The sequence below is a fragment of the Mycteria americana genome, chromosome 2, assembly GCF_035582795.1.
Source record: "Mycteria americana isolate JAX WOST 10 ecotype Jacksonville Zoo and Gardens chromosome 2, USCA_MyAme_1.0, whole genome shotgun sequence".
NCBI lineage: Eukaryota > Metazoa > Chordata > Aves > Ciconiiformes > Ciconiidae > Mycteria > Mycteria americana.
Window position 1 is genome coordinate 138,228,439 of NC_134366.1, and position 14,907 is coordinate 138,243,345.

The window sequence follows — 14,907 nt, forward strand, 5'->3', positions numbered from 1 at the left end:
GCTTTTCCAGCCAGACTTCCATTCTGCCCCTTTCCTCTCTCCTGTGTCCCTTCCCCTTTAGCGGTCACAGTCTGGGAAGTGCCAAGGGACTGCCTAAGTAGAGACAGGGAGCATGACTGCTGTGTTAAAGGGCAGTGGGGGAGACCTTTGGGTACCGAGAGAGAAAGGGTGAAGCCATCAGGATGAGGAACAAGATCCTCCTGTGCCACGAGTTGAAGAGAAAGTCCAGAGAGGGGCAGATTGTCAGAAGAGTCAGGGATCTCTTTTCTCACCCACAGCCTTTCAGAAATGCCACAGCCAGCAGGCTCTGCAGCCCTGTCTTTTTTCAGACTCTGTCTTTTGTGAAAACCTCCCTGAAATACATCAAACCCTGCTAGCACCCTCTTGCAACTTTTCCCCTAAAACCCTTAACTAACCCCTTCAAAACCTTCTCCTCCTCTCCCCCCCTCACCCCTCCCCACACACACACTTTGAAGACCCTCCAACTCCTTGCTGCCCAGCTCGAATGCCCTCGACCACTTTTGCTTGGCCAAAATTCAACTAATACCTTCTCATTTTCCAAAGTACCATGACTTTTTCTATCCTTTCTCCCCCAAATCTTTCTGCCACTACTACAACACCACTGAATTTTGCCTATCCTTTCTTCATCCTTGGAACATCACAATTGTGTCTAGTCAATACTGCTGAACAAAATGCTGCTATGACAGCTCAGCAGGCCCCTCAGATGTCATCACTCATGCTTGCCTAAAACTAGCTCTGCTTGGAAAAAAATGACATTTCTCTTCTCTTTATCACTGAAGCCCCCATCAACATTGATACAGGACCCGCACCTGTTCTTGGGACTTTTTATACATCCAGAGGGATTGTTCTGACCTGCAAAGTAATCATTATGTCTTCCAGCAACTCTCTACCCCATGTTAACAGTTCCCTCTTGGCCTTTTTCAATATTACGTTTCAGTTTTTACTCTGTCCCCACTTTTTTGGTTTTCTCTACAATGAATTTTTTTTACTGACACAAGATGTGAGCCATAGATGTTTTCAGGAGGTGAACGAGAGGTTTTGGCAGTAGAGTGAGGCCATTCTGGGCTTTTGGTACCTAGAAAGGGAATGACAAGTGGTTTGGGTCAGTAGGATAAGCATATTAACTTTATTTTTTTCTTTTTTTTCTTAAAGTAGCTGGCTACATTTCAATTGTTATGTAAAGGTCATGTTTATAAACATACTGTTTTATGATGTATGTTTTTCAATCTATCATATCCTTGATTTAGGCCCAACAACAAGGATTTAGATGTAGAATTATATACATATGATTCTATACATACATATATTTTATATATGAATATATATTTAATTCTCCATATCAATATTATCTATCTATACATGTCTACCCATACTTTTTTAGGGATGGATATTGGCATTTAAGTCATTCCTATGGGTAGGAGAAGGTACCAGTGGCACCCAAGACAACACTAAGAAAACTTGGCTCCAGCAAATGCATTCTGCCATACAATGAATACTGCCTTATCATTCTTTGGTGACTTGGGGCTGTATTATGATTTTAGTATGTGCTTACTTTAGGTGTTATGACTACATCAAGATTTATGGTCAACAGGGCCTTGAGTGAGTCTGCCAGCTATTACAGCTGCATTAGCCTACCTGTTTACTTGTAGATGCTTACATTAGGTGCCAATTTCCTTGAGGTTAATTGTCTTAACAGGTGCAACTATGAAGTTAATTATATATAAGAAGCAACCTAAGCATATTGGCCTGTTTCCTCAGTGAGAACAGAAGTGAGACTGAAGGTCCCTGCTATCATATAAAAATTGCTATACAGAGGTATCGCTGGTCCTGCAATGTGTCTGGTCTTTCTGCTCCCAAATATTCTCATCATTATGTTTGAGATGAGATCACAAAGGGGTTAAATGAAATATTTTCCTAAAGTGTTATGGGATTTGCTGATGCTTTGTTGTTATAAAAATAAAAGGGCTACAGGGGCTGTTGCTTCCTTGACTCATTAGGAAAAAATGAATCTGTATGTTAAACTATGTGTATTCCCACGCTCTGTCCAGAAAAACATCATTAACATAGTTGTTTTTTTAGGCAAGTGGTACCTTGACTATGTGCAATATTAGAGGCATACTCAAAGGGGGAAACGATAAGATTGAACCTTCATAATGAAAGTTTTACTGATTTTGGTGAGTTTAACCTAGGAGTCATTCAGTCCTTCATTCTCTGTCATTGCAATTTTTTCAGTTTGGAATTTTTGAGTAAGGGCAAAGATGAGAATTATGTAAGAGGGAGGGACTTAAAGATGACCATTGGTCATCAGTTTACTAATAATTACTTTAAAAGCTATGAGACATTCTGGTTTCTAAATTTTTGGCATTTTTTCAGTTTTTGTTAAGTATTGGATGGTTTACCTCAAATTTTTTCAGTAATGAAACTGAACCGTGTCCAAAAATGTGAAGTCAGCACAAGTTCTGAGAGCACATTGCTCTCTGAGTTCTCACACTTTAAAGCCTTATAGACTCCATATATACTCTCCCCTTAGCGCTTTCCCTACTGCTGAGCATGGGATCACCTACCTTGTGCTGACTGGTTAAGTCTGTTGATTTTCCTGCTTTTATTTGCCTCTATTTTCCAACTGTCTGGTGTGTTGAGCTCTTCCCAGACTCACTGATAACTTGTTTACTGTGCTGGAGTTGGAACTCTTGGCCAACTGGCAGCTGAGAAGGGAAGAACCACAGCTTCTCAGTGCATTAAATTGTCATATTAGGCTCTAGCTTGGAAAAACTTTTGCTGGCTTTATTTTCTTTTTCCCTAAGCATGACATGACAAATATGCGGGGTTTTCATTTGTTGGTTTTTTTCTTCTTCCTTTTTTATTTTGGGATGTTTAAAAAAAAGTTTAGCTATTACAAATTTAACCAGCCCTCCTGCTAGGGTAAGAAATATGTCTTTTTTTCACTGTTGCAGTGGTCTTGCTTGGTACTGACTTACTATGCAACCACTAAGGGAGATACCTTAGAAGAAACAGTAACTGAGGAGAAAGAGTATTTTGGGAGGGGATGTGAAGCAACACAAATTTGGGACTGACGATCATTGCAACCATTAATCTTCTTCTGGGGGCAAGTGATAGTGATGACAACAATCTGACAAATTGTAAAGCCCTGTGATAAATTGAGTCAATTATGAACTTTTGTCTGTCTCACCTGCACTCTATCCTCTGTTCTGGTTACCCCTCAGGGGGACTATTTTCAGCATTGCAGACCTGAGATAAATTGTAGTTGGATGTCACTTCCATACCATCCGATTCCATTGCAGGGAAGATGGAGGAGGGCAGGAGAGCTTCCTTTAAAAGCTGGAGAAGGCTAGACTCTTCCATCCCATAACTGCTATGCACAGGCAGGTAAGCGTGAGTCTGGAACTGCACTCTTAATGCACTTCTAAAGCAGTCCTTTTGTACCTAGCATATGTATGGATTCATACTGGGAGAGTACATATATATGCCCATATTTCGAAGTACATTAGAAAATATTAGAGTATATTAGAAAACATTCGAAGCCCCAGAAAATATGGAAATTGTTCTGAAACACCTGAACTAGCATCCACGCTTCTAGGGTAGAGAATCCTGCATTTTCCTGTACTTGCACTGTGTGTGATTCACTGAACCTTTCAGTATTTTTTGCACATTAGCCTTATCATATTTTTACAAAGCATAATCATTGTTGGAATATTATGTTCAAATGAATGGGCTTGAACAGGCACAGTGAGGAGAAAGCTACCCCAGTGGATATTTGGTTGCATGTCCCACAAGTTACCTATTTTTTCTTGCTCTGGACAGGTTTTAGAAGAAAGAGTTGATCTTTAACTATGCCACTCAAAGCTCTCCAAGTTTGGTAGGTGCACTCCAAGAGCCCAATGAAGCAATTCAGAGGACTGAAGTGAAGGAATGCCTGCCTCCTGAATCTTGCTTGGCCTTGGGCTTGGGCTTTCAGCATGGGGGAATGCACAGAGGTGCCAGGGAAATGCACAAAGGTGCCAGGGGAATGCTTTTAAAAGACGATGTGTCTGTGGAATTTAGGTGACTCCAGGTTAGGAAACAGCTGAGCAGATTTTTGCACAGAATATAGTTTGGGATTTAGCACCCAAATTTTACATAAGCCCATGTCTGGCTTTGGAATGCCTACATATGGAGAAAAATAAAATTAACTGCTGACTTCAGTAGCAGCTGCTGTATACTCAATACTTTTGATCAGACCATTTTTACTTAGGTTCCTGAATACGGATTTATGAGCCAACCTTTAAAAATCTTGGCTGAAGTTCTTCTTAAAAGGAATTCATCTCTCTTATACTACCCATGATGAGGCCCCAAAACTACCAATGGCTAAATTCTTTAAGAAAGCAAGAACAGCTGTACCACACTAAATCACGGGTATACAAAGCTTGGCACCCTCCAATAGTGGAAAATAGTAGATGCTTGGGGTAAACTGTAAGAATAGAACAAGCACAGAATGGTACTTGCCCAGGATCCTCCCCAGGCAGTTCAGGGATTCCCTGTACCAGAAGTTCTGTATTTGTATTTAATTGCTGTGAGTAGACTGGGTTTTTTCCATGAACTTGCCCAAACACTTGAATACATGTAATTTTTTTCCTCCACTGCATCCTGCAGCAAGGAGTTCCAAGTCTTCACTGTGCTCCTTATGAAGAAGTGTATCTTTCTGTGCTTCTTTGAACCTGCCATTTGCCAGGATCTTTAGAGAGAAACCAAACATTTGATGGTAATTCCTTATTTACCTTTTCTTTGCCACTGAGGATTTTAGAGGCCTTTTTACTATATCTCATCAATATATCACCCAAGCTCAACATGAGCCTCTGCATGTGTACATTTTAGGCTAGAATTTGACCATGGACTTGTCTGTGTATTTCTAGTCGTGTTCTAGAACCTCTACTGTTCCTATATAAACTCTTCAAAACTAACTGAATCCAGGGTAGACTTATCATGATTCAAGGAAATAAAAAAGCAGATTCTATTCATATTGGCAGCAGAGACAGACTGAGGTTGCTGCAGGAACCATGAAAAATCCCCTTTAATTACTTTTGAGAGCTGAAAATGCCAGAGTTGAGAATTACATGAGGTTCTTGAGCAGCAGTGCACGTGTGTGAGGGAGTACTTATGTCCGCACAGACACACAAAACTGCCAAAGCCACCTGTGCTGGAGGAAAGGTGGTGAGTTTAGTCTGGGCAACGCTGAGTGAAGCTCAGTGCCCCGGCTTAAAGACACTGCTGGCTGCCATGGAAACTAATTGGAGCTAGTAAGTAAGGGACATGATAACTGTGGGAACAAAACAGGAGTGACTATTTCTCCATATCACAATTATCTACAATTAATCTTGCATATTAGGATTGTCTTGAGTTACTTACGTAAAGCATTATTCACTTTGTTACAAGTCTTATCTGAGTGGGGTCAGTCTGACCTTAGCAGGAGTTCATGGGTTTGAGAGTCAACTTGAGAACCTGTTTTATGATGCATTATTTTAACAGTATTTCAGGTACAGCTCTTCCAGTGCAGCTTTCATTTTAGCCTTTAAAACCTAAACTCTTTGCAGATGGCAGTCTGGATAGAGGAGAAGCGGTGGAAAAGTCTGTTATAAACTGTCACAGCAAACTAAATCTGGCTGCAGTCACAAGAGTAGCGGTTAAACTGTCCCGCAACATCAGCAGTAGCTTTTATGTGAAAACATGATCATGCGCAATGTTTGAGGGCTATCGCTAACATTGGTTTTGGAGATGAAGGTTTGTATTTCAAGTCGTTGAAGAGTCTTTGAAGATAAATGTGTGTGTGCATGTGTCTCTGTGTACAAAACATGCAATTAGGGTCCTTTTAACCATGTCAATTTTACACAATTGTGACTTGACAGGCGTCAGCAGAGGCATCCCTGACTTACGCAGGCATCAAAAATAACAGAACGGGGCCTGTACCTCATATGAATGCTCAGTATCTTGTTTATGTATATTTATACACAGATATAATGCACAACATTGTGTAAGCGTACACACAACACAACATAAAATAATTGCAGCGTGCATAACTGTCGTTCATGTAGGTTAGAAGTATCTAGAGGTTAAACCCTGTTGAGTTTGCGTCTCATCTGACCAATATCAAATAGAGCAGTTGTGAGCTGAGCTGCGTTTTAGACAATGAGTCAGTACACAGGATGATACAGCACAATTTGGGGGGGGGGAGGGAGGGTGTTGATATTCCACATCTCTGATCACTATACATTTTTAATGCAGAGTTACTAATACAATACTGGTAAGAAGTACAGCTAAAGAGAATGCAAATGAGTTTAATAATGTCTCCAGGGCTTTCCGAGTGTGTAAGGTTATCCAGCCTGTTTACAGACCACAGTCTGCTAGAACAAAACAAAATCAAACCAAATCCTTGCCCTGAAGACATAATTGGCAATGTTAAGAATCTTACGATACCCCAGGGACAGTAGTTGCATCCCTACTTCACCACATATTATTGTCGAAAATATTGTTTAGTTGTTTATTTATCTGGAATTAGCAGATTAGGGAGTAGTGTTTTAGTGAATACCCAACATCTGTGAATGCAGTTTCAGTTTAATAGGCTGAAACAGACACCATATAATCACTTTTGGGAAGAATTTGAGCAAATGGAATTGTGACTACAGTTTCTTCTTTTTTTCCCTTTCTTCCCCAGGTCAGCTCTGATAACAGCTAACTGGGCACAAACCACAGCTCTTTAATCTCACTTTTTATTAAGTATTCACTTTGCCACTAGTGATTCAGAAACAGCTTTGTGTAAGGTATTAAAGAACAAGTAAGCCAAATCAACATTTCAAGACTCTCATATGGCTTTCATGTAGCTGGGTAGAGTGTGCCTTTTCACAATTGCAAGCCTTTCTTCAAGTTGGATGTTAACACTTTCAGAGTAACTTTTAATGCCAAAACGACGTTCCTCCCTTTCAGTTCAAAGAAAACACAACATCTGTCATAACGTGAAATGTAGATTTAATGCAAGTGTCAAGTCAGGCACTTGGTAATGAGGTAAAAACCCTTGAGATTGTAAGTCTCTCTTCCACGCTATCCTATTACAGGGAGGGGAAAGGAAAGAACTGGGTTTTTGGCACTTAGCAGCTTTTCTGCGTCCCTTATCTAGCCTTCCCGGACATCTTCTGTAAATTAGTGTATTTTTCCTGGCAGTGTCCCCGAGAGGGAGGAAGGTGTGATAATGCTGGCTTTGTGGCCGAGGGAACCCGAGGCACAGGCTAGACACGGTCCAGACCTGCCGAGGCACTGCCCGGAGCCCCCAGCCCCGGCTGGGGGGGTAGCGGGTGGCGGGTCCCGAGGGGAAGGGCAGCGAGCCTCAAACTCTCGGGCTGCATCCCGCAAGAAAGTCCGAGGGGGCGCGGCCGTGGCGGAAGCGGCGGGGAAGCAGCAGGCTGGTGGCACCGCTTCCCGGGGGGGCGCGGGGTCCGGCGCCGAGCCCGGCGCTGAGCCCGGTGCCGAGCCCGGTGCGGAGGCCGGTGCGGAGGCCGGCGCGGGGAGGCCGGCGCGGGGCCGGGGCGCGGCGCGGCGGCCGGAGCTGTCACGGCAAGGCGGCGGGCGCGGAGCGGCTGCAGCAGGCAGGGCGCGGGCGGCGGGGGTGCCGCTGGGCGCGCCGGGGAGCCCCGGCGTTTACACCGAGTCGGGGGAGCGCGGGCTCGTGGGAAGGACTTGCAGAGATCTGTGCAGAAGGAGAAGGATTTGCCCTTGGGATCTCCCCTCTTCTCCCCGCATCGTCCCCCCGGTTTTCCTTCTGCCTCTCTCCGCCGTTCCCCAAGGAGGGCTGGAGGCAGCCGCGGGGTGATCGCGGCACGGTAAGGAGTTGGGATTTCGGGATGCAAGTGGCACGCTGCAGTGCAAACGACTCCCGCATTAGCACTTTATCAGGATCTCGAACTGCATCTTTTATCCCTTTTAGAAAAGCGTCTCTCGGAGATTGCCCTCAATAGACCCGCCATAAAGAGATTTGAGTGTTGCTCTTGTGCTTCTGTGCATCCCACTGTGAGGGGTCCCAGTGGTCCCCTGGGAATACCAGGAGTTGCGAGAAGTAACACAACTGGCCACCAGACTAATCCACTCCCTCTACCTTCCCGCTAGTACCTCCCCCTTCTGCTCTTTTTTTCAATAGCAGCCCTTTCTCAAAATCTCAGGTTACTTTGCTAAAGAGTTCTCAGCCCTATAGTTTCTGCCCTTGTCTCTGCCTCCAGCTCCTTAAGAGCCACCCAGCCCCAGCGATTGGATTGGGCAGCCCGTCTTGACAGACCACTGTGCTGAGTGCTTGAGGACGTGTTTCAACAGATGGTTGGGGTTAGTGTGTGTCATCACACTCGAGTGGGGATTAGGGGAGAGAGGCAGCCTTGCTGGAGCTGTGTGGTCTTCCCCAAGTGTGAGCTGCAAGCAAAAGAAGAACTACCTAGCTTTGGGGGAGAAGAGGGAGGAATCGTTTCCAGCAGCTCAGAGGGAAAAATAAACCCCCACACTTTGTTCAGGTAAAGTAAAAGGCACCTCATGCCTCTCTCTCTCTCTCTCTCTTTTTCCTTCACGGTTTTCAGAGGAATGCTAGCACAGCACACTTGTCAAAGCCAGTTGCTGCAGCCTTATCAATGCTGCTATTGTAGGGCTGGCAGATAACAGCGAGCATAGCCTGATGCTTGGCCGTCTTCACCGAGCTACCACCACTCTTCACGCAGCGAAGGTCACGCTTCTGAAGGTGCAGATTAGAAAATCTCTTCTGGAGCGGTGCCTCGTACCCCGCCGTGCCTCCTCTCCCTCTCTCGCAGGCACTGCTCTCCTCTCCCGCACACACGTGCTGTGCCGGGACGGCCGGGCGGGGGAAGCGGGTCATGCTCGTTGCTGTCCCTGCGGCTAGAAATGCCTCCGTGTCCCAACAGAGCCGTGGAAACTGCGTGGTCGGGCGGGAAGGAGTCGCGGCGGAGCATTGCCTAGGGTTTGGGGAGGATGCTTGAGCAGCGTGCAGCCTGTCTGGGGCTCAGCTGGGAGGCAAAGCAGAGGGTTTTGAAAGCGGATTTGAGATGTCTGTAAAGTTTGAAGACTCCTTTATAGAGACCTGGCTGGGCTTCTGATGATCGGTATAGGCACGGCTTGGCTTACACATGGGCTTAAAGTTAAGAGAAAATGGGGAAAGTAGGGAAAGGCGGGGTACAATGTAATGCTGCTCTTGCAGCTGCAGCAGCGCAGATGGATGTAATTCATTTGCAGATCTGTTTGCGAAAGTTTTACAAGTCATTGAAAACTAAGTAGCATCACTATAATAGATCGTTAAAGTCTCGCTATATTTATAGATTCTAAACTAGCGATCTGAAGTCTTAATTAAAAGTAAGCAAAAAATTATGCTTAGGAAGGAAGAGGGGCAGAAATGTAATTAGAAATTAGTTATGGAAGTACTCTGCTATCATTTTCATTTAATTCGACTATTAAGCTCATTGATGTCTGGAGCGGGGGAAGCCCAGCAAATTAACTAAGAAGTCAGAAATGTTATCACTAATTACAGTATGTTAGCTTATCAGAGAATTAAGATGTTCTCATTGTTTTACTCTAAATGATCTAGATGGAGAAACTAGTGGATGGGTTATTTGCCTTTTTTTTTTAAATAAAAGATTCACTGTATATATATATACTGTCTCCCTGTGCAGAGTAACAAAATGATTTGTTTCTTTCGCACTATAACAGATCTTCACACTAACTCTCACATACCTGTGGTGCTTATGAATTATTGGCCTCCTACTTGTGAAAGAAATCTAACACTGTCCTCACCATTTACAGGTGAGATATTCTATAAATAATACTGTATATAATGTGTTCTGAAATAAGATCTGTTTAGTAGGCTGAGCAAGGGGATTTATAGCTGGTGCTTTGTGATTTTGGCATTCAGCTGTGTAACGATGCCCATAAAACCATGTTTCAAGTTGCACATATATTTTTGCCTCAAACCAACTTTTTTGTTAACTTTTTTTTTTTTTTTTGAGCAGGCTATTTGGCCCCTTTACAGGTTGTTCTCAGCCTGTATTTTCAAACACACTCTTCAGTAAGAATGTGTCCTCAGAAGTGACCCACAGCAATTTCAAACAGAGAATTAGCCAAATCCCTAATATGACTGCATGACCAGACCAGGACGTATGTGAATAAATTTGACCATTTAGATTTTTCTCTCAGACCACTCTTTCTCACTGTAAATAGTGATGGAAACTTTTACAAGCTTAAAACTGAAAAACAAAACCAAAGAAAAACGTCACTATGACCCTATGTTAAAGCCTTATATGCCTTGTATATTGGATTTCTCCTCTTCACTCTTCCCAGTCTGTCCTGTGCAAAGTCCAATAAGCCAGCTTCAGTGCACAGAGGTTTAGTCTTCCAGCAAAGCTAAGGTGCAGCACCGTGATTTGCACAGCCTGCTGCTGTCACAGCCTAACTGAAACGCAGCCCTCTCTATGGGTATCGTCAGATCGCAGATCAGATGGTCTATAAGAAAACGTATTTTTCAAGAAAGTGCATAGCTAACTACACATGCCCAGTTTGTTATTGTTTTACTAGAAAAAAATGAGTTTCTCTAGCACTGCCAGAAAATCTTGCTGAGAAACTGGGAACAGCAAATCATGTTTTTCCTTCCTTTATAATGATGGGGCTGTTTAAAAGACAATGCCCACGGGGCAGTCCAGCTTCTTGTCAAAACGTAATCTACTGTTCCAGATGGTAAACATTCAAAGACATATTTATGGTGACTTCTACATACCTTCCTTTGACATTGGCTTTTTTTTCCCTGAGAGCACTTGTACTGGGTACACACATGAAGTTCCCATTAGCATCCTAGCAGCTGTAAAAGTGTTCAGAACTCACAAAGATGTTCCTCACAGTGAGATAAAAATAATCTGAGGAAAAGATCTGAGACCAGTACAAACCTCAGTAGATCCACAGTATGCTCAAGGTAAAAAATTCCAGAGGTACAAAAAGATCCATAAACTGCTGCATGAAAGCTGTAATACATTTTTGTTGCTGCTAATTCATCTTTGCTTGATATGGAATGCTGAACATACCAGGCATGTCTGTACTATCAACTGTGTTTGTGATGTGAGGGAATCTGCACTGCACAAAAGCTGGTGGGTTTCTTTTTACCCCAGCTAGTAAAGACTAGGTGGGATACTGATTGTCTTTATAGAGTTGTTTTCAAAGTGTCACCTTTTTTTTTTCCCCTCGCTGCTCTAAGCAGTGAGACAGAGCCCAAGAAAATGTTTTCCAGCCAGAATGTGTTCTGCCCTGAATTGTCTTAATTATGTGTCAGTTTATTGCTTGTCAGGGGCTTCCTCTTCTTAGCACTTTATAATCGAGGTGGGTGAGCTTGTTCCATCATAATATGCAACTTCAATTTCTGCTGCTTGGCATGTCTCCTTGGCCTTTCATTGATTTTTGTCTCCGTTTCAAAGGAAAAAAAATTAATTATGATTGGTGTAATTTCACATTGAAAAAAAAAAAAACCTTGGTGAATTTCCAAATGGCATGTAAATACATCTTCAAAAAGTAGGCTAAATGAGAGGTCATTAGGGGAAAAAAATGCATGTAAGAATCCAGAAGTATCCTAGAGATGGCAAGTAGCAGTGTGAAAATTATTGTAACAGCTATCCTTCCAGTCAGGAATTGATAAAAACAATTTATTAAAAATGTGATGCTGAGGACAGTGTTTCCGAATGTGGAAGCCATTATAAAACCCACACTCAGTGGAAGTTAGACAGCTATGGAAAAAAAAATTTTGAAAGATTTGCAAATTCTGTTCTGGCTAGATCACCTTATTGGAGACTACTTTGACAGTTTGCAGTTTATTATGTAGTTTTGTTTAACTTACATACTGCACTCAATGTTATATGTTTGTTCATGCAGGATCAGGAGTTCGAGCCTTGTGTAATGGCAGGACTCATTCTTACCCAGGCGACGCTGGACACTTGTCGCAGATGTCATGGGAGTCGTGGGTTCCATGATTTCCTTAGCTTTAGAAAGGGCTTTGGGGGATTTGTGTTTGAGTGGGAAGGCAGACTGATGCGATAACAATTGAGAAAGCTCCTTTCTGAGTGCCTTGAGAGCTGCAGTGTTCAACAGAGAACGAGGGTCCCGTGACAACTCTGCGGTGACACTGAAAGAATCCAATTAGTGGCCACTCCTGCTGTTGATACCAGATCTCTCCTAAAAAATTTCCACCATTACCACCCTCATTGTAATCCCATCCAGATACTGATAATGGGATCAAGAGTGTGTTTTCAGAATGCCTGTTTAAATTTTAACTGCTGCTTTGGAGATTTTGAGGATATTAAATTAGAAGGTGCTGAATAGCACAGCTATTCACAAGAGAGCTACGTGACACACGTGTCACCCAGCAGTTGTCTTTCTAGATTTTCCTATCACCTCCATCACAGGTAGAGCTGCTGTCAGGGGGCTACAGATGGAGTAGGGGGGCCGTATGTACACAGTGAATAATCCATTGCGTTGTGGCCGTCCCTCCACTGCGGTTACCTGTAGAGCTTGTCCCTTTGCAGTTACATGTGGAAAGCAGCGGGAGAAGGGAGTGGGAGGTGATACAATCCCCTTTGCTGTGCAGTAGCGGCTGCAAGTCAGCCTGCTTCTCCCTTTAACAAGTCCTAAATCATCGCTCTGCCTTCCCAGCTGGACCAGCAACGTAATATTCCCCCTCGCTCCCCTCTTTTTTTTTGTCTGTCACTTTTCTTGCTCCAACACTTATTCACCATTTCCATATGATCAGAGCGCAGTAACTCTACTGTTCTTACCAAGTAGGGCATGTTCAACACTATCATGTGCTTGTAGAGGACACTCTAAAGTGGAAAGACTCAAGGCCTTCACCAGTGTCACCTCAGAATGCAACACAGTAATATATGAATTGCCAAACCAGACACTTTTTAGCTGCATTATTTTGGCATATTTCAGTTATGTCAGTAGAGTCCTTTTGAGAGCCCCTGTAAGATCTTTGCTTTAGTATTGCTTGTTCATGCTCAGAAGTTATTGTCAACTGGTGACAGTAATCCCTTTTTAATTTTTGGTGTCTTAAGACTTTTATTTTCTGAGAAAAGTAATACTTGTCTCATCTTTTGGTTTATGCATTGCACACAGCAGATTTGGTATCAGTGATTTCCCAGAACTTTAGTTCCCACTTTCAGAATCTGCTTAAAAGGTTTGGTAAGCCTTTCTTACTGGGTGTGCTCTATTAATCCTGGAGCTCTGAGCCTTCCCAGCCTTAACCATCACTGGTGTTTTGGTTACAGTGAAACATATGTGTTGCCCTTTTCACCTAAGATTTTATCATGACTTTGTTAAAATTTTGCTTCAAGTTACTTTATAGCAAAAACTAACTTACAGTTGACTATAATTCTACATTGCAATTTTTATAGCTCCCTGCAAAGTTGATAATATTGCTGGAACTCCAAACAAAAACACTCTTTTTCACTAATTTTATCACAGGCTAGTGTGACGATACCACTGTCATATTCTGCAATATTACTACATGTGGTACCGTGCTATGGAAATCCAGACTATTTTGTAGATCAATGCTAGATCATCCACAGAATATTTCACGGAGTTTCTAAATGGAAGCAAAACACTGGAAGTCAATAATTTATGTTCTAAAAAAAAAATCTCTCCTGATGCTGTCTGAGTGTAATTATGGCATTGCATGTTGCCATTTCTCTATGATGTGACTAACCCATCTTAGCAAGAAGAGGAGCTGCTCCACAGCAGCTGCATTTTTGTGGTGCTTCACAGGAGGTGAACTCTGCTTGGAAAGCCCACAGAGAAGATGGGGAAGCCTTTGGCGCTAGAATTCTGGAGAATAAATGTAACAGGGAGTTGAACATAGGGATTGTTTTTCTCAAAAGCATCCATAAAAACAGAATAGTGGTCTGTTCCAGTATTGTAATTGCAATGTGCCAAGATGTTCATTATTCTAGCATGTGCACTGTTTTGTCTGTTTTCACTTAAAAACAGAAAAATGTGTTACCAAGCCCATAAATGTCTGCAGAGCTGCCAACCCTCCTGACTTTTATCAGTAGTCTTGTGATATGTAGCCTCCTTTGTAAAGCTTCAAGTGTTAGAGGCAAGATATAACGTGAGAAGTTCAGATCTCTCCTTTCTGGGTTTTCAAACCTAATCCTGGTTGCTGAGGAAGCTGACTTGCATGCAGCTCCAGAAACGTAAAGGGAACTAATGGAAATCCCAAATCGCACTATGTAAATGCATGCCGACTTTGTGAATAAGGTGGGTTTGTGTATGTTATGCCTGGCAATTAAAAACATCCCAACCCTTTTTCCTGAGGTTTACCGTAATCAACTCCCCCCAGAATTTCTGATCATTTGTCTGATAACTCCCCTTTTGTTAAAGGGGTTTTATTGCAAAGGAGGGTGAGGTTCCTTGACTCCACTCAGCCAGTTGAATAGCTTGCTGCCCTGGAGAAACCCATCCTTGATCCTCCCATCCTCTGCCTCTAGCAGTGTGTTCCCATCTCCTCCCTCGTGCCAGGTTTGGCTCTTGGCTCACCTCCTGGCATGCTGAATGAGCTCACCGGCGCAGCGGGAAGCTGTGTTTGCTGCTGGCCTAGCGAGTTGGTTCAGCTCAGCAAGTGGACAGAAGATCCACATGGTGCAAGGGAAGTGGTTGGAGCTGGTGGCTTGGGGTGAGGGGGAAAAACGTGGCCACCCCTTTAGGAGGATGTGAGCTGTAAGATCACCCAGCTACCTGGTGAGACCTCAGCCTGTGAACCAGGGCACTGTGTGTGTCTACAGGAGAGGGTGTGATAACAGAAATGTGTGACTGTGCCAATGTTAC

The 14,907-nt window shown here is 43.2% G+C and overlaps 1 protein-coding gene across 7 annotated transcripts in view; it reads left to right on the forward strand.

Moving 5' to 3' along the window:
* The first annotated feature begins 8,218 nt into the window (after positions 1–8,218).
* Positions 8,219–14,907, forward strand: part of SULF1 (sulfatase 1) — a 125,869-nt gene continuing 119,180 nt past the window's right edge. For 4 of the 7 annotated variants that reach the window (XM_075494793.1, XM_075494795.1, XM_075494791.1 and 1 more), the window contains exons 1-2: positions 8,219–8,561; positions 9,763–9,855. The gene's annotated coding sequence lies outside the window, so the exon portion shown is untranslated. The remainder of the gene's footprint in view (positions 8,562–9,762; positions 9,856–14,907) is intronic. The other 3 variants (XM_075494794.1, XM_075494792.1, XM_075494799.1) reach the window with 2 other exon arrangements.